We start from the raw sequence: 26,398 nt of genomic DNA, 5'->3' as shown, positions 1-26,398 counted from the left end.
CATTCCTTACATATGTCTCTTCTTCTTCCTCTTTAATTGTCCCCATCATGTCTCCCTCCTCCATAGACTGCTGATCACTCTTCACATATCTTTCTTCTTCTTACTCTTTAACCTCAGCACTTCCATGTATGTGTTCTCCACCCTAAGTGCACAATGAGGTGAGAGATAACTTAGAATGTGAACACAGATAACAGCATACGAAGGAAGAAACAATGTCACATACAGTAGTTTGGTGTCTCTGGGGACCCTGAGTACCACCTACTTGATAATGGTGGAGAGTGGTGTGATTTTCTTGTGCACAATCACGAGAATAAAGAGGACCTGTACATCTCTCTGGTGGTTTTCTGTTGCTGGATACATCTGTAGAAAACACACACTGACTGATTACCTTGTCTATATGGGTTTATCAGATGATGGGGGGGGGATGGAAAGTCTCTTTTATTTACAAGAAATGAAAGTATCCTCTTACCCGGTGATGTGAGGGGCGGCCGATTCTCCATCATGGCATCCTTGTAGGTCCTTGTGCCCTTCTATATACTGCCACTCCTGAAGGTAGAAATACAGTGACATCCTGAAACAGTATAGGGACCTGACAATTACAATGAAACAGTCACCACCCAGACACACCCCTTGCTATTACTGGATAATATCCTATAATTACCAGCACTGCTCACCTCTCCTGCCAGCAGCTGCATCAATTTCCTAGTGATTTCCAGAATCTTCTTCTTGTTCTGTCTCTTAGATATCAAGGGATGAGTTGGGGGCACAGTGATGGTCAAATGATCACCAGACTTCACTAAAGGAAAACTGTTTAGAAAAAAAAAAAACAGTAATGTCAAATGACCTCCCAGATTATCACCGGAAAGCATAAAAAGTTTGTTTATAGCTACCTGTGCACATACTGGAGGATAGAGGCAATACTGAGGGACACAGGAACATGGCTATACTGAGAAAGAAATTGCATTACTGGGGTGGGGGACATTACATACTGGAGGGTAATGGCAATGCTGGGGGACATGGGGGTGGGGGGTGGGGAGGAGACATGGCTATACTGAGAAAGAAATGGCATTGCTGGGGTGGGGGACATTACATACTGGAGCATAATGGCAATGCTGCTGGGGTACACAGGGAGGACATGGCCATACTGTAAAAGAAATTGCACTACTGGGGTGGGAGAAATTACATATTGGAGGATAATGGCTATACTGGGGGACATAAGGAGGACATGGCTACACTGGGAAAAAATGGCATTACTAGGGTGGGGCCATTACATATTGGAGGATAATGTCAATGCTGGGGGACATGGAAGGGGGACATAGCTATATTGGGGAAAAAATGGCATTACTGGATTACTGGGGTGGGGTACATTACATACTGGAGGATAATGGCAATGCTGGGGGACACGGGGGGGGGGGGGGCATGGCTATACTGGGGAAAAAATGGCATTACTGGGGGGGGGGGGGCATTACATACTGGAGGATAATGGCAATGCTGGGGGACATGGCTATACTGGGGGAGAAATGGCATTACTAGGGTGGGGGGACATTACATACTGGAGGATAATGGCAATGCTGGGGGACATGGCTATACTGGGAAAGAGATGGCATTACTGGGGGGGGCATTACATACTGGAGGATAATGGCAATGCTGGGGGTCACGGCTATACTGGGAAAGAGATGGCATTACTGGGGTGGGGGACATTACATACTGGAGGATAATGGCTATGCTAGGGGACACAGGAGGACATGGCTATACTGTGAAAAAAATTACATTACTGGGGAGGGGGACAGTGGTGTAGCAATAAGGGATGGAGAGGTCGTGACCACACCAGAGCCCCTCGACCAGAGGAGCTCTCCTTCAATTACTTTATTAGCTCTTTTTTGGTGCTAAGCTGGTAATGATAGTCTCTATATGTGCTTTAAAGAGAAACTCCGACCAAGATTTGAACTTTATCCCAATCAGTAGCTGATATCCCCTTTTACATGAGAAATCTGTTCCTTTTCACAAACAGACCATCAGAAGGCGCTGTATGCCTGATATTGTGGCGAAACCCCTCCCACAAGAAACTCTGAGGACTGTGGTACTCCTGGCAGTTTCCTGTCAGTGAACCTTGTTGCATTGTGGGAAATAGCTGTTTACAGCTGTTTCCAACTGCCAAAAAGCATGCAGCAGCTAAATCACGTGTCAACAGTAAAAATGTCACCATGTGATAAATGTCACAATGTAAATCAGGGAGAGGAAAGATTTTACAATGGGCAAACACTGACTAAATCATTTATACATAATTATTGTAAAAATGAAGCACTTTTTTATTACATTATTTACATAATGTAAATTAGTTGTAACCATTAATAGACTGTCCATCCCCCTGCTTACACCCCTATATCACTCCAGTTATCCTTGGCAGGTTTTGGTGCTCCATATCAATTGTATATAGCCTAGTTCCCCAACCCTGTCCTCAAGGCCCACCAACAGTGCATGTTTTGCAGGAAACCACGAACATGCACAGGTGGGGTAATTTGTGTCTCAGCAGAGCTGATTAACTACTCCTGTGGATTTCCACAAAACATGGACTGTTGGTGGGCCTTGAGGACAGGTTTGGGGAACTCTGAGTACTTGAGGAGGCCCAATGTAAAACTCACACAAGGGCCCAGAGCTCCTAAGTTACGGCACTGGCAGGGGACATTACATACAGGGAGATAGTTGCTGGGGGACACAGGGGGACATGGGGAACATTATATACTGGAGGATAATGGCAATGCTGGGGACACAGGGTGGTGGACATGGCTTTACTGGGAAATAAATGCCATTACTGGGGTGGGGGGGGGGGGGAACATTACATACTGGAGGATAACAGCAACGCTGGAGGACACGAGGGGAGGGGGGGGGGCACTTGGCTATACTGGATGGGCATATTGCATTCGCTCTGTGGTGTGAATTATTACTAAGTAGGTGAGATGCCAGCCATACTCTATGGTACATGTAGGGAAGCCACTAGAAAACTGGCAAACAAGTCAAAGCAGTTATATAAAAGTCTCTTGCATGGCAATTACTGCAAGGGGGATGATCAGGATAGTGACAGGTGTACTATGACTTCCTCCTGTAACAAAGTATGTCCGGCCCCGACCTCTGCTATGCTCAATAAATAACAACAAACACTATCTGGGAGGATTTACTGGCGGTGGGTGTCTTCTTTGATCATTACTGGGTTTTTCTTCTGCTCAGTATTTGAAAGCTCTGGTTATCATATCTCCAACTGCAGTAAGTTTATGTAGTATTGTTTGTATGGTTTTATATTACATTGTTATTGTAAACCAAGCTTTCACACCAGTTATACTGTACGACTGGGTGTTTATTGTTTTCCAAATCCAAAAAAGCTTTATTGGCAGGACCAAATACATTTAGCATTGCCAAAGCAAAACCTGCCTTAATAAAGCTTAGAAGTTGCAAACAAAATCTGGCTTGGCTAGCTATACACCAGCAGTTCAGGATGGGAGCCTGGCTTGTCTAGCTATACACCAGCAGCTCTGGATGGGAGCCTGGCTTGGCTAGCTATACACCAGCAGTTATGGATGGGAGCCTGGCTTGGCTAGCTATACACCAGCAGCTCTGGATGGGAGCCTGGCTTGGCTAGCTACACACCAGCAGCTCGGGATGGGAGCCTGACTTGGCTAGCTATACACCAGTGGCTCTGGATGGGAGCCTGGCTTGGCTAGCTATACACCAGCAGCTCTGGATAGGAGCATGGCTTGGCTAGCTATACACCAGCAGTTATGGCTTGGATAGCTATACACCAGCAGCTCTGGATAGGAGCCTGGCTTAGCTAGCTATACACCAGCAGTTATGGATGGTAGCCTGGCTTGGCTAGCTATACACCAGCAGTTATGGATGGTAGCCTAGCTTGGCTAGCTACACACCAGCGGCTCTGGATGGGAGCCTGGCTTGGCTAGCTACACACCAGCGGCTCTGGATGGGAGCCTGGCTTGGCTAGCTATATACCAGTGGCTCTGGATGGGAGCCTGGCTTGGCTAGCTACACACCAGCGGCTCTGAATGGGAGCCTGGCTTGGCTAGCTACACACCAGCGGCTCTGGATGGGAGCCTGGCTTGGCTAGCTACACACCAGCGGCTCTGGATGGGAGCCTGGCTTGGCTAGCTATACACCAGCGGCTCTGGATGGAAGCCTGGCTTGGCTAGCTATACACCAGCGGCTCTGGATGGAAGCCTGGCTTGGCTAGCTATACACCAGCGGCTCTGGATGGGAGCCTGGCTAGGCTAGCTATACACCAGCAGTTATAGATGGGAGCCTGGCTTGGCTAGCTACACACCAGCGGCTCTGGATGGGAGCCTGGCTTGGCTAGCTATACACCAGTGGCTCTGGATGGGAGCCTGGCTTGTCTAGCTACACACCAGCGGCTCTGGATGGGAGCCTGGCTTGTCTAGCTATACACCAGCAGCTCTGGATGGGAGCCTGGCTTGTCTAGCTATACACCAGCAGCTCTGGATGGGAGCCTGACGAAGTCAGTGATGCCGAAACGCGTCATCACGCTAGAGGCATGCCGTAACCCAGGACACGCCCCCCGCCTGTGAGTGGAACTCCCGTACACCGGACGCCACGCTGCTGGCAGTCTCCACCATGCAGAAGTGAGGGATCAACTCTTGGCTTTGATATATGCGACATTGTTCTTTTAATCTTGTAAGTATGAATTTTACTTGCGCATATTAAACTTTTTATCTGGTAATACACTATGGAGCACTCTATCTGTTTTAGTTTTTTACTTGTTTCTACTCTATTGGAGAGCGGCTCTGCGTGCCAGATACCAACACAGAAGTGACTTGGATTGTTTTGGTTTGAGCTCTGGACATTATTTACACTGTGTAGTTTTAGATAAGAACCTGGCTTGGCTAGCTATACACCAGCAGTTATGGATGGTAGCCTGGCTTGGCTAGCTATACACCAGCAGCTCTGGGTGGGAGCCTGGCTTGGCTAGCTATACACCAGCAGCTATGAATGGGAGCCTGGCTTGGCTAGCTATACACCAGCGGCTCTGGGTGGGAGCCTGGCTTGGCTAGCTACACACCAGCAGCTCTGGATGGGAGCCTGGCTTGGCTAGCTATACACCAGCGGCTCTGGATGGGAGCCTGGCTTGGCTAGCTATACACCAGCGGCTCTGGATGGGAGCATGGCTTGGCTAGCTATACACCAGCGGCTCTGGATAGGAGCCTGGCTTGGCTAGCTATACAAAGCGGTTTTGGATGGGAGCCTGGCTTGGCTAGCTATACACCAGCAGTTATGGATGGGAGCCTGGCTTGGCTAGCTATACACCAGCAGCTCTGGATGGGAGCCTGGCTTGGCTAGCTATAAGCCAGCAGCTCTGGATAGGAGCCTGGCTTGGCTAGCTATACACCAGGGGCTATGGATGGGAGCCTGGCTTGGCTAGCTATACACCAGCAGTTATGGATGGTACACAAAGAAAGAGGATGCTGGATAAGCAGCAAATCAAGTAGCAAGCTACTTGAAACACTTTGCCGGTGCCTTGCCTCAGCTGGATTGCTCATACAGCTTGTGACCCATCAGTGGCTCTGGATAGGAGCCTGGCTTGGCTAGCTATACACCAGCGGCTCTGGATGGGAGCCTGGCTTGGCTAGCTATACACCAGCAGTTATGGATGGGAGCCTGGCTTGGCTAGCTATACACCAGCAGCTCTGGATGGGAGCCTGGCTTGGCTAGCTATACACCAGCAGTTATGGATGCTAGCCTGGCTTGGCTAGCTATACACCAGCGGCTCTGGATGGGAGCCTGGGTTGGCTAGCTACACAACAGCGGCTCTGGATGGGAGCCTGGCTTGGCTAGCTACACACCAGCGGCTCTGGATGGGAGCCTGGCTTGGCTAGCTACACACCAGCGGCTCTGGATGGGAGCCTGGCTTGCCTAGCTACACACCAGCGGCTCTGGATGGGAGCCTGGCTTGGCTAGCTACACACCAGCGGCTCTGAATGGGAGCCTGGCTTGGCTAGCTACACACCAGCGGCTCTGGATGGGAGTCTGGCTTAGCTAGCTATATACCAGTTGCTCTGGATGGGAGCCTGGCTTGGCTAGCTATACACCAGCGGCTCTGGATGGGAGCCTGGCTTGGCTAGCTATACACCAGCAGCTCTGGATAGGAGCATGGCTTGGCTAGCTATACACCAGCAGTTATGGCTTGGATAGCTATACACCAGCAGCTCTGGATAGGAGCCTGGCTTAGCTAGCTATACACCAGCAGTTATGGATGGTAGCCTGGCTTGGCTAGCTATACACCAGCAGTTATGGATGGTAGCCTAGCTTGGCTAGCTACACACCAGCGGCTCTGGATGGGAGCCTGGCTTGGCTAGCTACACACCAGCGGCTCTGGGTGGGAGCCTGGCTTGGCTAGCTACACACCAGCGGCTCTGGATGGGAGCCTGGCTTGGCTAGCTATATACCAGTGGCTCTGGATGGGAGCCTGGCTTGGCTAGCTATACGCCAGCGGCTCTGGATGGAAGCCTGGCTTGGCTAGCTATACACCAGCGGCTCTGGATGGGAGCCTGGCTTGGCTAGCTATACACCAGCAGTTATAGATGGGAGCCTGGCTAGGCTAGCTATACACCAGCAGTTATAGATGGGAGCCTGGCTTGGCTAGCTACACACCAGCGGCTCTGGATGGGAGCCTGGCTTGGCTAGCTATACACCAGTGGCTCTGGATGGGAGCCTGGCTTGTCTAGCTACACACCAGCGGCTCTGGATGGGAGCCTGGCTTGTCTAGCTATACACCAGCAGCTCTGGATGGGAGCCTGGCTTGTCTAGCTATACACCAGCAGCTCTGGATGGGAGCCTGACGAAGTCAGTGATGCCGAAACGCGTCATCACGCTAGAGGCATGCCGTAACCCAGGACACGCCCCCCGCCTGTGAGTGGAACTCCCGTACACCGGACGCCACGCTGCTGGCAGTCTCCACCATGCAGAAGTGAGGGATCAACTCTTGGCTTTGATATATGCGACATTGTTCTTTTAATCTTGTAAGTATGAATTTTACTTGCGCATATTGAACTTTTTATCTGGTAATACACTATGGAGCGCTCTATCTGTTTTAGTTTTTTACTTGTTTCTACTCTATTGGAGAGCGGCTCTGCGTGCCAGATACCAACACAGAAGTGACTTGGATTGTTTTGGTTTGAGCTCTGGACATTATTTACACTGTGTAGTTTTAGATAAGAACCTGGCTTGGCTAGCTATACACCAGCAGTTATGGATGGTAGCCTGGCTTGGCTAGCTATACACCAGCAGCTCTGGGTGGGAGCCTGGCTTGGCTAGCTATACACCAGCAGCTATGAATGGGAGCCTGGCTTGGCTAGCTATACACCAGCGGCTCTGGGTGGGAGCCTGGCTTGGCTAGCTACACACCAGCAGCTCTGGATGGGAGCCTGGCTTGGCTAGCTATACACCAGCGGCTCTGGATGGGAGCCTGGCTTGGCTAGCTATACACCAGCGGCTCTGGATGGGAGCATGGCTTGGCTAGCTATACACCAGCGGCTCTGGATAGGAGCCTGGCTTGGCTAGCTATACAAAGCGGTTTTGGATGGGAGCCTGGCTTGGCTAGCTATACACCAGCAGTTATGGATGGGAGCCTGGCTTGGCTAGCTATACACCAGCAGTTATTGATGGGAGCCTGGCTTGGCTAGCTATACACCAGCAGCTCTGGATGGGAGCCTGGCTTGGCTAGCTATAAGCCAGCAGCTCTGGATAGGAGCCTGGCTTGGCTAGCTATACACCAGGGGCTATGGATGGGAGCCTGGCTTGGCTAGCTATACACCAGCAGTTATGGATGGTACACAAAGAAAGAGGATGCTGGATAAGCAGCAAATCAAGTAGCAAGCTACTTGAAACACTTTGCCGGTGCCTTGCCTCAGCTGGATTGCTCATACAGCTTGTGACCCATCAGTGGCTCTGGATAGGAGCCTGGCTTGGCTAGCTATACACCAGCGGCTCTGGATGGGAGCCTGGCTTGGCTAGCTATACACCAGCAGTTATGGATGGGAGCCTGGCTTGGCTAGCTATACACCAGCAGCTCTGGATGGGAGCCTGGCTTGGCTAGCTATACACCAGCAGTTATGGATGCTAGCCTGGCTTGGCTAGCTATACACCAGCGGCTCTGGATGGGAGCCTGGGTTGGCTAGCTACACAACAGCGGCTCTGGATGGGAGCCTGGCTTGGCTAGCTACACACCAGCGGCTCTGGATGGGAGCCTGGCTTGGCTAGCTACACACCAGCGGCTCTGGATGGGAGCCTGGCTTGGCTAGCTACACACCAGCGGCTCTGGATGGGAGCCTGGCTTGGCTAGCTACACACCAGCGGCTCTGAATGGGAGCCTGGCTTGGCGAGCTACACACCAGCGGCTCTGGATGGGAGTCTGGCTTAGCTAGCTATATACCAGTTGCTCTGGATGGGAGCCTGGCTTGGCTAGCTATACACCAGCAGCTCTGGATGGGAGCCTGGCTTGGCTAGCTACACACCAGCGGCTCTGGATGGGAGCCTGGCTTGGCTAGCTATACACCAGCGGCTCTGGATGGGAGCCTGGCTTGGCTAGCTATACACCAACAGTTATAGATGGGAGCCTGGCTAGGCTAGCTATAAACCAGCAGTTATGGATGGGAGCCTGGCTTGGCTAGCTACACACCAGCGGCTCTGGATGGAGCCTGGCTTGGCTAGCTACACAGCAGCGGCTCTGGATGTGAGCCTGGCTTGGCTAGCTATACACCAGCGGCTCTGGATGGGAGCCTGGCTTGGCTAGCTACACACCAGCGGCTCTGGATGGGAGCCTGGCTTGGCTAGCTATACACCTGCGGCTCTGGATGGGAGCCTGGCTTGGCTAGCTATACACCAGCGGCTCTGGATGGGAGCCTGGCTTGGCTAGCTATACACCAGCAGTTATAGATGGGAGCCTGGCTTGGCTAGCTATACACCAGCAGTTATGGATGGGAGCCTGGCTTGGCTAGCTATACACCAGCAGCTATGAATGGGAGCCTGGCTTGGCTAGCTATACACCAGCGGCTCTGGATGGGAGCCTGGCTTGGCTAGCTACACACCAGTAGTTATGGATGGGAGCTTGGCTAGCTATACATCAGCAGTTATGGATGGGAGCCTGGCTTGGCTAGCTATACACCAGCAGTTATGGATGGGATCCTGGCTTGTCTAGCTATACACCAGCAGTTATGGATGGGAGCCTGTCTTGGCTAGCTACACACCAGCAGCTCTGGATGGGAGCCTGGCTTGGCTAGCTATACACCAGCAGTTATGGATAAGAGCCTGGTTTGGCTAGCTATATACCAGCAGTTATAGATGGGAGCCTGGCTTGGCTAGCTATACACCAGCAGTTATGAATGGGAGCCTGGCTTGGCTAGCTATACACCAGCGGCTCTTGATGGGAGCCTGGCTTGGCTAACTATACACCAGCAGTTATGGATGGGAGCCTGGCTTGGCTAGCTATACACCAGCAGTTATGGATGGGAGCCTGGCTTGGCTAGCTATACACCAGCGGCTCTGGATGGGAGCCTGGCTTGGCTAGCTATACACCAGCAGTTATGGATGGGAGCCTGGCTTGGCTAGCTATACACCAGCAGCTCTGGATGGGAGCCTGGCTTGGCTAGCTATACACCAGCAGTTATGGATGCTAGCCTGGCTTGGCTAGCTATACACCAGCGGCTCTGGATGGGAGCCTGGGTTGGCTAGCTACACAACAGCGGCTCTGGATGGGAGCCTGGCTTGGCTAGCTACACACCAGCGGCTCTGGATGGGAGCCTGGCTTGGCTAGCTACACACCAGCGGCTCTGGATGGGAGCCTGGCTTGGCTAGCTACACACCAGCGGCTCTGGATGGGAGCCTGGCTTGGCTAGCTACACACCAGCGGCTCTGAATGGGAGCCTGGCTTGGCTAGCTACACACCAGCGGCTCTGGATGGGAGTCTGGCTTAGCTAGCTATTTACCAGTTGCTCTGGATGGGAGCCTGGCTTGGCTAGCTATACACCAGCGGCTCTGGATGGGAGCCTGGCTTGGCTAGCTATACACCAGCAGCTCTGGATAGGAGCATGGCTTGGCTAGCTATACACCAGCAGTTATGGCTTGGATAGCTATACACCAGCAGCTCTGGATAGGAGCCTGGCTTAGCTAGCTATACACCAGCAGTTATGGATGGTAGCCTGGCTTGGCTAGCTATACACCAGCAGTTATGGATGGTAGCCTAGCTTGGCTAGCTACACACCAGCGGCTCTGGATGGGAGCCTGGCTTGGCTAGCTACACACCAGCGGCTCTGGGTGGGAGCCTGGCTTGGCTAGCTACACACCAGCGGCTCTGGATGGGAGCCTGGCTTGGCTAGCTATATACCAGTGGCTCTGGATGGGAGCCTGGCTTGGCTAGCTATACGCCAGCGGCTCTGGATGGAAGCCTGGCTTGGCTAGCTATACACCAGCGGCTCTGGATGGGAGCCTGGCTTGGCTAGCTATACACCAGCAGTTATAGATGGGAGCCTGGCTAGGCTAGCTATACACCAGCAGTTATAGATGGGAGCCTGGCTTGGCTAGCTACACACCAGCGGCTCTGGATGGGAGCCTGGCTTGGCTAGCTATACAACAGTGGCTCTGGATGGGAGCCTGGCTTGTCTAGCTACACACCAGCGGCTCTGGATGGGAGCCTGGCTTGTCTAGCTATACACCAGCAGCTCTGGATGGGAGCCTGGCTTGTCTAGCTATACACCAGCAGCTCTGGATGGGAGCCTGACGAAGTCAGTGATGCCGAAACGCGTCATCACGCTAGAGGCATGCCGTAACCCAGGACACGCCCCCCGCCTGTGAGTGGAACTCCCGTACACCGGACGCCACGCTGCTGGCAGTCTCCACCATGCAGAAGTGAGGGATCAACTCTTGGCTTTGATATATGCGACATTGTTCTTTTAATCTTGTAAGTATGAATTTTACTTGCGCATATTTAACTTTTTATCTGGTAATACACTATGGAGCACTCTATCTGTTTTAGTTTTTTACTTGTTTCTACTCTATTGGAGAGCGGCTCTGCGTGCCAGATACCAACACAGAAGTGACTTGGATTGTTTTGGTTTGAGCTCTGGACATTATTTACACTGTGTAGTTTTAGATAAGAACCTGGCTTGGCTAGCTATACACCAGCAGTTATGGATGGTAGCCTGGCTTGGCTAGCTATACACCAGCAGCTCTGGGTGGGAGCCTGGCTTGGCTAGCTATACACCAGCAGCTATGAATGGGAGCCTGGCTTGGCTAGCTATACACCAGCGGCTCTGGGTGGGAGCCTGGCTTGGCTAGCTACACACCAGCAGCTCTGGATGGGAGCCTGGCTTGGCTAGCTATACACCAGCGGCTCTGGATGGGAGCCTGGCTTGGCTAGCTATACACCAGCGGCTCTGGATGGGAGCATGGCTTGGCTAGCTATACACCAGCGGCTCTGGATAGGAGCCTGGCTTGGCTAGCTATACAAAGCGGTTTTGGATGGGAGCCTGGCTTGGCTAGCTATACACCAGCAGTTATGGATGGGAGCCTGGCTTGGCTAGCTATACACCAGCAGCTCTGGATGGGAGCCTGGCTTGGCTAGCTATAAGCCAGCAGCTCTGGATAGGAGCCTGGCTTGGCTAGCTATACACCAGGGGCTATGGATGGGAGCCTGGCTTGGCTAGCTATACACCAGCAGTTATGGATGGTACACAAAGAAAGAGGATGCTGGATAAGCAGCAAATCAAGTAGCAAGCTACTTGAAACACTTTGCCGGTGCCTTGCCTCAGCTGGATTGCTCATACAGCTTGTGACCCATCAGTGGCTCTGGATAGGAGCCTGGCTTGGCTAGCTATACACCAGCGGCTCTGGATGGGAGCCTGGCTTGGCTAGCTATACACCAGCAGTTATGGATGGGAGCCTGGCTTGGCTAGCTATACACCAGCAGCTCTGGATGGGAGCCTGGCTTGGCTAGCTATACACCAGCAGTTATGGATGCTAGCCTGGCTTGGCTAGCTATACACCAGCGGCTCTGGATGGGAGCCTGGGTTGGCTAGCTACACAACAGCGGCTCTGGATGGGAGCCTGGCTTGGCTAGCTACACACCAGCGGCTCTGGATGGGAGCCTGGCTTGGCTAGCTACACACCAGCGGCTCTGGATGGGAGCCTGGCTTGGCTAGCTACACACCAGCGGCTCTGGATGGGAGCCTGGCTTGGCTAGCTACACACCAGCGGCTCTGGATGGGAGCCTGGCTTGGCTAGCTACACACCAGCGGCTCTGAATGGGAGCCTGGCTTGGCTAGCTACACACCAGCGGCTCTGGATGGGAGTCTGGCTTAGCTAGCTATATACCAGTTGCTCTGGATGGGAGCCTGGCTTGGCTAGCTATACACCAGCGGCTCTGGATGGGAGCCTGGCTTGGCTAGCTATACACCAGCAGCTCTGGATAGGAGCATGGCTTGGCTAGCTATACACCAGCAGTTATGGCTTGGATAGCTATACACCAGCAGCTCTGGATAGGAGCCTGGCTTAGCTAGCTATACACCAGCAGTTATGGATGGTAGCCTGGCTTGGCTAGCTATACACCAGCAGTTATGGATGGTAGCCTAGCTTGGCTAGCTACACACCAGCGGCTCTGGATGGGAGCCTGGCTTGGCTAGCTACACACCAGCGGCTCTGGGTGGGAGCCTGGCTTGGCTAGCTACACACCAGCGGCTCTGGATGGGAGCCTGGCTTGGCTAGCTATATACCAGTGGCTCTGGATGGGAGCCTGGCTTGGCTAGCTATACGCCAGCGGCTCTGGATGGAAGCCTGGCTTGGCTAGCTATACGCCAGCGGCTCTGGATGGAAGCCTGGCTTGGCTAGCTATACACCAGCGGCTCTGGATGGGAGCCTGGCTTGGCTAGCTATACACCAGCAGTTATAGATGGGAGCCTGGCTAGGCTAGCTATACACCAGCAGTTATAGATGGGAGCCTGGCTTGGCTAGCTACACACCAGCGGCTCTGGATGGGAGCCTGGCTTGGCTAGCTATACACCAGTGGCTCTGGATGGGAGCCTGGCTTGTCTAGCTACACACCAGCGGCTCTGGATGGGAGCCTGGCTTGTCTAGCTATACACCAGCAGCTCTGGATGGGAGCCTGGCTTGTCTAGCTATACACCAGCAGCTCTGGATGGGAGCCTGACGAAGTCAGTGATGCCGAAACGCGTCATCACGCTAGAGGCATGCCGTAACCCAGGACACGCCCCCCGCCTGTGAGTGGAACTCCCGTACACCGGACGCCACGCTGCTGGCAGTCTCCACCATGCAGAAGTGAGGGATCAACTCTTGGCTTTGATATATGCGACATTGTTCTTTTAATCTTGTAAGTATGAATTTTACTTGCGCATATTGAACTTTTTATCTGGTAATACACTATGGAGCGCTCTATCTGTTTTAGTTTTTTACTTGTTTCTACTCTATTGGAGAGCGGCTCTGCGTGCCAGATACCAACACAGAAGTGACTTGGATTGTTTTGGTTTGAGCTCTGGACATTATTTACACTGTGTAGTTTTAGATAAGAACCTGGCTTGGCTAGCTATACACCAGCAGTTATGGATGGTAGCCTGGCTTGGCTAGCTATACACCAGCAGCTCTGGGTGGGAGCCTGGCTTGGCTAGCTATACACCAGCAGCTATGAATGGGAGCCTGGCTTGGCTAGCTATACACCAGCGGCTCTGGGTGGGAGCCTGGCTTGGCTAGCTACACACCAGCAGCTCTGGATGGGAGCCTGGCTTGGCTAGCTATACACCAGCGGCTCTGGATGGGAGCCTGGCTTGGCTAGCTATACACCAGCGGCTCTGGATGGGAGCATGGCTTGGCTAGCTATACACCAGCGGCTCTGGATGGGAGCATGGCTTGGCTAGCTATACACCAGCGGCTCTGGATAGGAGCCTGGCTTGGCTAGCTATACAAAGCGGTTTTGGATGGGAGCCTGGCTTGGCTAGCTATACACCAGCAGTTATGGATGGGAGCCTGGCTTGGCTAGCTATACACCAGCAGTTATTGATGGGAGCCTGGCTTGGCTAGCTATACACCAGCAGCTCTGGATGGGAGCCTGGCTTGGCTAGCTATAAGCCAGCAGCTCTGGATAGGAGCCTGGCTTGGCTAGCTATACACCAGGGGCTATGGATGGGAGCCTGGCTTGGCTAGCTATACACCAGCAGTTATGGATGGTACACAAAGAAAGAGGATGCTGGATAAGCAGCAAATCAAGTAGCAAGCTACTTGAAACACTTTGCCGGTGCCTTGCCTCAGCTGGATTGCTCATACAGCTTGTGACCCATCAGTGGCTCTGGATAGGAGCCTGGCTTGGCTAGCTATACACCAGCGGCTCTGGATGGGAGCCTGGCTTGGCTAGCTATACACCAGCAGTTATGGATGGGAGCCTGGCTTGGCTAGCTATACACCAGCAGCTCTGGATGGGAGCCTGGCTTGGCTAGCTATACACCAGCAGTTATGGATGCTAGCCTGGCTTGGCTAGCTATACACCAGCGGCTCTGGATGGGAGCCTGGGTTGGCTAGCTACACAACAGCGGCTCTGGATGGGAGCCTGGCTTGGCTAGCTACACACCAGCGGCTCTGGATGGGAGCCTGGCTTGGCTAGCTACACACCAGCGGCTCTGGATGGGAGCCTGGCTTGGCTAGCTACACACCAGCGGCTCTGGATGGGAGCCTGGCTTGGCTAGCTACACACCAGCGGCTCTGAATGGGAGCCTGGCTTGGCGAGCTACACACCAGCGGCTCTGGATGGGAGTCTGGCTTAGCTAGCTATATACCAGTTGCTCTGGATGGGAGCCTGGCTTGGCTAGCTATACACCAGCAGCTCTGGATGGGAGCCTGGCTTGGCTAGCTACACACCAGCGGCTCTGGATGGGAGCCTGGCTTGGCTAGCTATACACCAGCGGCTCTGGATGGGAGCCTGGCTTGGCTAGCTATACACCAACAGTTATAGATGGGAGCCTGGCTAGGCTAGCTATAAACCAGCAGTTATGGATGGGAGCCTGGCTTGGCTAGCTACACACCAGCGGCTCTGGATGGAGCCTGGCTTGGCTAGCTACACAGCAGCGGCTCTGGATGTGAGCCTGGCTTGGCTAGCTATACACCAGCGGCTCTGGATGGGAGCCTGGCTTGGCTAGCTACACACCAGCGGCTCTGGATGGGAGCCTGGCTAGCTATACACCTGCGGCTCTGGATGGGAGCCTGGCTTGGCTAGCTATACACCAGCGGCTCTGGATGGGAGCCTGGCTTGGCTAGCTATACACCAGCAGTTATAGATGGGAGCCTGGCTTGGCTAGCTATACACCAGCAGTTATGGATGGGAGCCTGGCTTGGCTAGCTATACACCAGCAGCTATGAATGGGAGCCTGGCTTGGCTAGCTATACACCAGCGGCTCTGGATGGGAGCCTGGCTTGGCTAGCTACACACCAGTAGTTATGGATGGGAGCTTGGCTAGCTATACATCAGCAGTTATGGATGGGAGCCTGGCTTGGCTAGCTATACACCAGCAGTTATGGATGGGATCCTGGCTTGTCTAGCTATACACCAGCAGTTATGGATGGGAGCCTGTCTTGGCTAGCTACACACCAGCAGCTCTGGATGGGAGCCTGGCTTGGCTAGCTATACACCAGCAGTTATGGATAAGAGCCTGGTTTGGCTAGCTATATACCAGCAGTTATAGATGGGAGCCTGGCTTGGCTAGCTATACACCAGCAGTTATGAATGGGAGCCTGGCTTGGCTAGCTATACACCAGCGGCTCTTGATGGGAGCCTGGCTTGGCTAACTATACACCAGCAGTTATGGATGGGAGCCTGGCTTGGCTAGCTATACACCAGCAGTTATGGATGGTAGCCTGGCTTGGCTAGCTATACACCAGCGGCTCTGGATGGGAGCCTGGCTTGGCTAGCTACACACCAGCGGCTCTGGATGGGAGCCTGGCTTGGCTAGCTACACACCAGCACTTCTGCATGGGAGTCTGGCTTGGCTAGCTACACACCAGCGGCTCTGGATGGGAGCCTGGCTTGGCTAGCTGTATACCAGCGGCTGTGGATGGGAGCCTAGCTTGGCTAGCTATACACCAGCGGCTCTGGATCGGAGCCTGGCTTGGCTAGCTATACACCAGCGGCTCTGGATGGGAGCCTGGCTTGGCTAGCTATACACCAGCAGTTATGGATGGGAGCCTGGCTTGGCTAGCTATACACCAGCAGTTATGGATGGGATCCTGGCTTGTCTAGCTATACACCAGCAGTTATGGATGGAAGCCTGGCTTGGCTAGCTATACACCAGCGGCTCTGGATGGGTGCCTGGCTTGGCTAGCTATACACCAGCAGTTATAGATGGGAGCCTGGCTTGGCTAGTTATACACCAGCAGTTATGGATGGGAGCCTGGCTTGGCTAGCTATACACCAGCAGCTCTGGATGGGAGCCTGGCTTGGCTAGCTACACACCAGCAGCTCTGGATGGGAGCCTGGCTTGGCTAGCTATACACCAGCGGCTCTGGATGGGAGCCTGGCTTGGCTCGCTATACACCAGCAGTTATAGATGGGAGCCTGGCTAGGCTAGCTATACACCAGCAGTTATAGATGGGAGCCTGGCTTGGCTAGCTATACACCAGCGGCTCTGGATGGGAGCCTGGCTTGGCTAGCTATACACTAGCGGCTCTGGATGGGAGCCTGGCTTGGCTAGCTACACACCAGCGGCTCTGGATGGGAGCGTGGCTTGGCTAGCTATACACCTGCGGCTCTGGATGGGAGCCTGGCTTGGCTAGCTATACATCAAAGGCTCTGGATGGGAGCCTGGCTTGGCTAGCTATACACCAGCAGTTATAGATGGGAGCCTGGCTTGGCTAGCTATACACCAGCAGTTATGGATGGGAGCCTGGCTTGGCTAGCTATACACCAGCAGCTATGAATGGGAGCCTGGCTTGGCTAGCTATACACCAGCGGCTCTGGATGGGAGCCTGGCTTGGCTAGCTATACACCAGCGGCTCTGGATGGGAGCCTGGCTTGGCTAGCTACAAACCAGTAGTTATGGATGGGAGCTTGGCTAGCTACACACCAGCAGCTCTGGATGGGAGCCTGGCTTGGCTAGCTATACACCAGCAGTTATGGATAAGAGCCTGGCTTGGCTATCTATATACCAGCAGTTATAGATGGGAGCCTGGCTTGGCTAGCTATACACCAGCAGTTATGAATGGGATCCTGGCTTGGCTAGCTATACACCAGCGGCTCTGGATGGGAGCCTGGCTTGGCTAACTATACACCAGCAGTTATGGATGGGAGCCTGGCTTGGTTAGCTATACACCAGCGGCTCTGGATGGGAGCCTGGCTTGGCTAGCTATAAACCAGCGGCTTTGGATGGGAGCCTGGCTTGGCTAACAATACACCAGCGGCTTTGGATGGGAGCCTGGCTTGGCTAGCTATACACCAGCAGTTATAGATGGGAGCCTGGCTTGGCCAGCTATACACCAGCAGTTATGGATGAGAGCCTGGCATGGTTAGCTAAAACCAACGGCTCTGGATGGGAACCTGGCTTGGCTAGCTATACATCAGAAGTTATGGATGGGAGCCTGGCTTGGCTAGCTATACACCAGCAGTTATGGATGGTAGCCTGGCTTGGCTAGCTATACACCAGCGGCTCTGGATGGGAGTCTGGGTTGGCTAGCTATACAACAGCGGTTCTGGATGGGAGCCTGGCTTGGCTAGCTACACACCAGCAGCTCTGGATGGGAGCCTGGCTTGGCTAGCTACACACCAGCAGCTCTGGATGGGAGTCTGGCTTGGCTAGCTATATACCAGTTGCTCTGGATGGGAGCCTGGCTTGGCTAGCTATACACCAGCGGCTCTGGATGGGAGCCTGGCTTGGCTAGCTATACACCAGCGGCTCTGGATGGGAGCCTGGCTTGGCTAGCTATACACCAGCAGTTATAGATGGGAGCCTGGCTTGGCTAGCTACACACCAGCAGTTATGGATGGGAGCCTGGCTTGGCTAGCTATACACCAGAAGCTCTGGATGGAAGCCTGGCTTGGCTAGCTACACACCAGCGGCTCTGGATGGGAGCCTGGCTTGGTTAGCTATATACCAGCGGCTCTGGATGGGAACCTGGCTTGGCTAGCTATACACCAGCAGTTATAGATGGGAGCCTGGCTAGGCTAGCTATACACCAGCAGTTATAGATGGGAGCCTGGCTTGGCTAGCTATACACCAGCGGCTCTGGATGGGAGCCTGGCTTGGCTAGCTATACACCAGCGGCTCTGGATGGGAGCCTGGCATGGCTAGCTACACACCAGCGGCTCTGGATGGGAGCCTGGCTTGGCTAGCTATACACCTGCGGCTCTGGATGGGAGCCTGGCTTGGCTAGCTATACACCAGCGGCTCTGGATGGGAGCCTGGCTTGGCTAGCTATACACCAGCAGTTATAGATGGGAGCCTGGCTTGGCTAGCTATACACCAGCAGTTATAGATGGGAGCCTGGCTTGGCTAGCTATACACCAGCAGTTATGGATGGGAGCCTGGCTTGGCTAGCTATACACCAACAGCTATGAATGGGAGCCTGGCTGGGCTAGCTATACACCAGCGGCTCTGGATGGGAGCCTGGCTTGGCTAGCTATACACCAGCGGCTCTGGATGGGAGCCTGGCTTGGCTAGCTACAAACCAGTAGTTATGGATGGGAGCTTGGCTAGCTATACATCAGCAGTTATGGATGGGAGCCTGGCTTGGCTAGCTATACACCAGCAGTTATGGATGGGAGCCTGTAAAGGCTAGCTACACACCAGCAGCTCTGGATGGGAGCCTGGCTTGGCTAGCTATACACCAGCAGTTATGGATAAGAGCCTGGCTTGGCTATCTATATACCAGCAGTTATAGATGGGAGCCTGGCTTGGCTAGCTATACACCAGTAGTTATGAATGGGATCCTGGCTTGGCTAGCTATACCCCAGCGGCTCTTGATGGGAGCCTGGCTTGGCTAACTATACACCAGCAGTTATGGATGGGAGCCTGGCTTGGTTAGCTATACACCAGCGGCTCTGGATGGGAGCCTGGATTGGCTAGCTATAAACCAGCGGCTTTGGATAGGAGCCTGGCTTGGCTAACTATACACCAGCGGCTTTGGATGGGAGCCTGGCTTGGCTAGCTATACACCAGCAGTTATAGATGGGAGCCTGCCTTGGCTAGCTATACACCAGCAGTTATGGATGAGAGCCTGGCATGGTTAGCTATAACCAACGGCTCTGGATGGGAACCTGGCTTGGCTAGCTATACATCAGAAGTTATGGATGGGAGCCTGGCTTGGCTTGCTATACACCAGCAGTTATGAATGGGAGCCTGGCTTGGCTAGCTATACACCAGCAGTTATGGATGGGAGCCTGGCTTGGCTAGCTATACACCAGCAGTTATGGATGGTAGCCTGGCTTGGCTAGCTATACACCAGCGGCTCTGGATGGGAGCCTGGCTTGGCTAGCTACACACCAGCACTTCTGGATGGGAGCCTGGCTTGGCTAGCTACACACCAGCGGCTCTGGATGGGAGCCTGGCTTGGCTAGCTACACACCAGCGGCTCTGGATGGGAGCCTGGCTTGGCTAGCTATATACCAGCGGCTCTGGATGGGAGCCTAGCTTGGCTAGCTATACACCAGCGGCTCTGGATCGGAGCCTGGCTTGGCTAGCTATACACCAGCGGCTCTGGATGGGAGCCTGGCTTGTCTAGCTATACACCAGCAGCTCTGGATGGGAGCCTGACGAAGTCAGTGATGCCGAAACGCGTCATCATGCTAGAGGCATGCCGTAACCCAGGACACGCCCCCCGTCTGTGAGTGGAACTCCCGTACACCGGACGCCACGCTGCTGGTAGTCTCCACCATGCAGAAGTGAGGGATCAACTCTTGGCTTTGATATATGCGACATTGTTCTTTTAATCTTGTAAGTTGGAATGTTACTTGCGCATATTAAACTTTTTATCTGGTAATACACTATGGAGCGCTCTATCTGTTTTAGTTTTTTGCTTGTTTCTACTCTATTGGAGAGCGGCTCTGCGTGCCAGATACCAACACAGAAGTGACTTGGATTGTTTTGGTTTGAGCTCTGGAGATTATTTACACTGTGTAGTTTTAGATAAGAACCTGGCTTGGCTAGCTATACACCAGCAGTTATGGATGGTAGCCTGGCTTGGCTAGCTATACACCAGCGGCTCTGGGTGGGAGCCTGGCTTGGCTAGCTACACACCAGCAGCTCTGGATGGGAGCCTGGCTTGGCTAGCTATACACCAGCGGCTCTGGATGGGAGCCTGGCTTGGCTAGCTATACACCAGCAGCTCTGGATGGGAGCAAGGCTTGGCTAGCTATACACCAGCGGCTCTGGATGGGAGCCTGGCTTGGCTAGCTATACACCAGCGGCTCTGGATAGGAGCCTGGCTTGGCTAGCTATACAAAGCGGCTCTGGATGGGAGCCTGGCTTGGATAGCTATACACCAGCAGTTATGGATGGGAGCCTGGCTTGGCTAGCTATACACCAGCAGTTATTGATGGGAGCCTGGCTTGGCTAGCTATACACCAGCAGCTCTGGATGGGAGCCTGGCTTGGCTAGCTATACGCCAGCAGCTCTGGATAGGAGCCTGGCTTGGCTAGCTATAAACCAGTGGCTATGGATGGGAGCCTGGCTTGGCTAGCTATACACCAGCAGTTATGGATGGTAGCCTGGCTTGGCTAGCTATACACCAGCGGCTCTGGATGGGAGCCTGGGTTGGCTAGCTACACAACAGCGGCTCTGGATGGGAGCCTGGCTTGGCTAGCTACACACCAGCAGCTTTGGATGGGAGCCTGGCTTGGCTAGCTACACACCAGCGGCTCTGGATGGGAGTCTGGCTTGGCTAGCTATATACCAGTTGCTCTGGATGGGAGCCTGGCTTGGCTAGCTATACACCAGCGGCTCTGGATGGGAGCCTGGCTTGGCTAGCTATACACCAGCAGTTATAGATGGGAGCCTGGCTTGGCTAACTATACACCAGCATTAAGGATGGGAGCCTGGCTTGTCTAGCTATACACCAGCAGCTCAGGATGGGAGCCTGGCTTGGCTAGCTACACACCAGCGGCTCTGGATGGGAGCCTGGCTTGGCTAGCTATACACCAGCGGCTCTGGATGGGAGCCTGGCTTGGCTAGCTATACACCAGCAGTTATAGATGGGAGCCTGGCTAGGCTAGCTATACACCAGCAGTTATAGATGGGAGCCTGGCTTGGCTAGCTATACACCAGCGGCTCTGGATGGGAGCCTGGCTTGGCTAGCTATACACCAGCGGCTCTGGATGGAAGCCTGGCTTGGCTAGCTACACACCAGCGGCTCTGGATGGGAGCCTGGCTTGGCTAGCTATACACCTGCGGCTCTGGATGGGAGCCTGGCTTGGCTAGCTATACACCAGCGGCTCTGGATGGGAGCCTGGCTTGGCTAGCTATACACCAGCAGTTATAGATGGGAGCCTGGCTTGGCTAGCTATACACTAGCAGTTATAGATGGGAGCCTGGCTTGGCTAGCTATACACCAGCAGTTATGGATGGGAGCCTGGCTTGGCTAGCTATACACCAGCGGCTCTGGATGGGAGCCTGGCTTGGCTAGCTATACACCAGCGGCTCTGGATGGGAGCCTGGCTTGGCTAGCTACAAACCAGTAGTTATGGATGGGAGCTTGGCTAGCTATACATCAGCAGTTATGGATGGGAGCCTGGCTTGGCTAGCTATACACCAGCAGTTATGGATGGGAGCCTGGCTTGGCTAGCTACACACCAGCAGCTCTGGATGGGAGCCTGGCTTGGCTAGCTATACACCAGCAGTTATGGATAAGAGCCTGGCTTGGCTAGTTATATACCAGCAGTTATAGATGGGAGCCTGGCTTGGCTAGCTATACACCAGCAGTTATGAATGGGATCCTGGCTTGGCTAGCTATACACCAGCGGTTCTTGGTGGGAGCCTGGCTTGGCTAACTATACACCAGCAGTTATGGATGGGAGCCTGGCTTGGTTAGCTATACACCAGCGGCTCTGGATGGGAGCCTGGCTTGGCTAGCTATACACCAGCAGTTATAGATGGGAGCCAGGCTAGGCTAGCTATACACCAGCAGTTATAGATGGGAGCCTGGCTTGGCTAGCTATACACCAGCAGTTATAGATGGGAGCCTGGCTTGGCTAGCTATACACCAGCAGTTATGGATGAGAGCCTGGCTTGGTTAGCTATAGCCAACGGCTCTGGATGGGAACCTGGCTTGGCTAGCTATACATCAGAAGTTATGGATGGGAGCCTGGCTTGGCTAGCTATACACCAGCAGTTATAGATGGGAACCTGGCTTGGCTAGCTATACACCAGCAGTTATGGATGGGAGCCTGGCTTGGCTAGCTATACACCAGCAGTTATGGATGGGAGCCTGGCTTGGCTAGCTATATACCAGCAGTTATGGATGGGAGCCTGGCTTGGCTAGCTATAATGAACGGCTCTGGATGGGAACCTGGCTTGACTAGCTATACACCAGAAGTTATGGATGGGAGCCTGGCTTGGCTAGCTATACACCAGCAGTTATGGATGGGAGCCTGGCTTGGCTAGCTATACACCAGCAGTTATGGATGGGAGCCTGGCTTGGCTAGCTATACACCAGCAGTTATGGATGGGAGCCTGGCTTGGCTAGCTGTCCACCAGCGGCTCTGGATGGGAACCTGGCTTGGCTAGCTATACACCAGAAGTTATGGATGGGAGCCTGGCTAGCTATACAACAGCAGTTATGGATGGGAGCCTGGCTTGGCTAGCTATACAACAGCAGTTATGGATGGGAGCCTGGCTTGGCTAGCTATACAACAGCAGTTATGAATGGGAGCCTGGCTTGGCTAGCTATACACCAGCAGTTATGGATGGGAGCCTGGCTTGGCTGGCTATACACCAGTGGCTCTGGATGGGAGCCTGGCTTGGCTAGCTATACACCAGCAGTTATGGATGGGAGCCTGGCTTGGCTAGCTATACACCAGCAGTTATGGATGGGAGCCTGGCTTGGCTAGCTATAACCAATGGCTCTGGATGGGAACCTGGCTTGGCTAGCTATACACCAGAAGTTAAGGATGGGAGCCTGGCTTGGCTAGCTATACACCAGCAGTTATGGATGGGAGCCTGGCTTGGCTAGCAATACACCAGCAGTTATGGATGGGAGCCTGGCTTGGCTAGCAATACACCAGCAGTTATGGATGGGAGCCTGGCTCGGCTAGCTATAACCAACGGCTCTGGATGGGAACCTGGCTTGGCTAGCTATACTGCAACAAACACAAACAAACAGTTAGCAATTGTGTTTGTTGCAGTTGGCATTCAGTTTAGAGGTGGTGGGGTGAGTTCCCTGGAGGTGAGAGGTCCAGGGCTTGCCCGCACTTCCCTCTAGGTGTCGCATGGTGGTTTGGGGGCCCCAGTGAGTGAGAGAGACCTGGGGCCCCTGGGCTGTCATGTGGACCAGTGTTTGTGATTTTAAATTTATTTTTTGCAGCTTCTAGGATGCGGTTGACAGGTGAGTGGTTAGGGAGGGGACCGTGTGGGAGATGTGCCTACACGGGGCGTCCCTGTAAACGACGCAATTCACGATTGCGTCCAACCAAAGCCTCCCACCTGAATGCTAATCTATGTAATTCCTGCTAGGTATGGTACAGCAGGCAAAGGGTGTATGACAGTGCACCTGATTGGCTGACTAGCGTCTGCTGGCCAGATAGAGGCAGGATATTGCTCTGACTGGAAGTTAGCAATTGTGTTTGTTGCAGTTGGCATTCAGTTTAGAGGTGGTGGGGTGAGTTCCCTGGAGGTGAGAGGTCCAGGGCTTGCCCGCACTTCCCTCTAGGTGTCGCATGGTGGTTTGGGGGCCCCAGTGAGTGAGAGAGACCTGGGGCCCCTGGGCTGTCATGTGGACCAGTGTTTGTGATTTTAAATTTATTTTTTGCAGCTTCTAGGATGCGGTTGACAGGTGAGTGGTTAGGGAGGGGACCGTGTGGGAGATGTGCCTACACGGGGCGTCCCTGTAAACGACGCAATTCACGATTGCGTCCAACCAAAGCCTCCCACCTGAATGCTAATCTATGTAATTCCTGCTAGGTATGGTACAGCAGGCAAAGGGTGTATGACAGTGCACCTGATTGGCTGACTAGCGTCTGCTGGCCAGATAGAGGCAGGATATTGCTCTGACTGGAAGTTAGCAATTGTGTTTGTTGCAGTTGGCATTCAGTTTAGAGGTGGTGGGGTGAGTTCCCTGGAGGTGAGAGGTCCAGGGCTTGCCCGCACTTCCCTCTAGGTGTCGCATGGTGGTTTGGAGGCCCCAGTGAGTGAGAGAGACCTGGGGCCCCTGGGCTGTCATGTGGACCAGTGTTTGTGATTTGGCTAGCTATACACCAGAAGTTATGGATGGGAGCCTGGCTTGGCTAGCTATACATCAGCAGTTATGGATGGGAGCATGGCTTGGCTTGCTATACACCAGCAGTTATGGATGGGAGCCTGGCTTGGCTAGCCATACACCAGCAGTTATGGATGGGAGCCTGGCTTGGCTAGCCATACACCAGCAGTTATGGATGGGAGCCTGGCTTGGCTAGCCATACACCAGCGGTTATGGATGGGAGCCTGGCTTGGCTAGCTATACACCAGCAGTTATGGATGGGAGCCTGGCTTGGCTAGCCATACACCAGCAGTTATGGATGGGAGCCTGGCTTGGCTAGCTATACACCAGCAGTTATGGATGGGAGCCTGGCTTGGCTAGCTATACACCAGCAGTTATGGATGGGAGCCTGGCTTGGCTAGCTATACACCAGCAGTTATGGATGGGAGCCTGGCTTGGCTAGCCATACACCAGCAGTTATGGATGGGAGCCTGGCTTGGCTAGCCATACACCAGCAGTTATGGATGGGAGCCTGGCTTGGCTAGCTATACACCAGCAGCTATGGATGGGAGCCTGGCTTGGCTAGCTATACACCAGCAGTTATGGATGGGAGCCTGGCTTGGCTAGCTATACACCAGCAGTTATTGATGGGAGCCTGGCTTGGCCAGCTACACACCAGCGGCTCTGGATGGGAGCCTGGCTTGGCTAGCTATACACCAGCGGCTCTGGATGGGAGCCTGGCTTGGCTAGCTATACATCAGCAGTTATGGATGGGAGCCTGGCTTGGCTAGCTATACATCAGCAGTTATGGATGGGAGCCTGGCTTGGCTAGCTATACACCAGCAGTTATGGATGGGAGCCTGGCTTGGCTAGCTATACACCAGCAGTTATGGATGGGAGCCTGGCTTGGCTAGCTATACACCAGCAGTTATGGATGGGAGCCTGGCTTGGCTAGCCATACACCAGCGGCTCTGGATGGGAGCCTGGCATGGTTAGCTATACACCAGCGGCTCTGGATGGGATCCTGGCTTGGCTAGCTATACACCAGCAGCTCTGGATGGGAGCCTGGCTTGGCTAGCTATACATCAGCAGTTATGGATGGGAGCCTGGCTTGGCTAGCTATACACCAGCAGTTATGGATGGGAGCCTGGCTTGGCTAGCCATACACCAGCGGCTCTGGATGGGAGCCTGGCATGGTTAGCTATACACCAGCGGCTCTGGATGGGAGCCTGGCTTGGCTAGCTATACACCAGCGGCTCTGGATGGGAGCCTGGCTTGGCTAGCTATACATCAGCAGTTATGGATGGGAGCCTGGCTTGGCTAGCTATACACCAGCAGTTATGGATGGGAGCCTGGCTTGGCTAGCTATACACCAGCAGTTATGGATGGGAGCCTGGCTTGGCTAGCTATACACCAGCAGTTATGGATGGGAGCCTGGCTTGGCTAGCTATACACCAGCAGTTATGGATGGGAGCCTGGCTTGGCTAGCTATACACCAGCAGTTATGGATGGGAGCCTGGCTTGGCTAGCCATACACCAGCGGCTCTGGATGGGAGCCTGGCTTCAGGGGCATAAAGAGCTGATTTGCATATTCAGGAGTGCTGCTCACTCAAAGCTAAATTATCACAAATACATTCTGTTTTCCAAAAGGCAAATTACACTCAGCGCTGCTTTTCAGTAGGAGGGCTTTTTAGTCTCTTTTAGCCCCCTACACTTTCCTAGTGGTTCTGGGTCACCCTGAGCTATCCGGGTATTCAACAGTGATATCAAAGTCTCTTGTATAGCTATTACTTCAAGGGGGATGATCAGAATAGTGACAGGTGTGCCAAGACCTCCTCTGTAACAAAGTATGTGCACCCTGACCTCTGCTCTGCTCAATATATAAAAACAAAATCACATAATTACCTCTTCCAGCCATACCTCCACTACTCCTCGTGCACTGCAACGTCTCCGC

General features: G+C 53.6%; 1 long non-coding RNA gene across 1 annotated transcript; it reads right to left on the bottom strand.

Moving 5' to 3' along the window:
• LOC137534248 (uncharacterized) lies at positions 1-26,398 on the bottom strand. Its single transcript, XR_011024344.1, has 5 exons — positions 26,350-26,398; positions 675-807; positions 470-546; positions 263-360; positions 1-142 (listed from the first exon to the last, which is right to left on the bottom strand). It is a non-coding gene; the product is annotated as an uncharacterized lncRNA (long non-coding RNA).

This window comes from Hyperolius riggenbachi, chromosome 10 (assembly GCF_040937935.1).
Source record: "Hyperolius riggenbachi isolate aHypRig1 chromosome 10, aHypRig1.pri, whole genome shotgun sequence".
Taxonomy (NCBI): domain Eukaryota; kingdom Metazoa; phylum Chordata; class Amphibia; order Anura; family Hyperoliidae; genus Hyperolius; species Hyperolius riggenbachi.
This window is presented reverse-complemented; position numbering and strand designations above follow the sequence as displayed.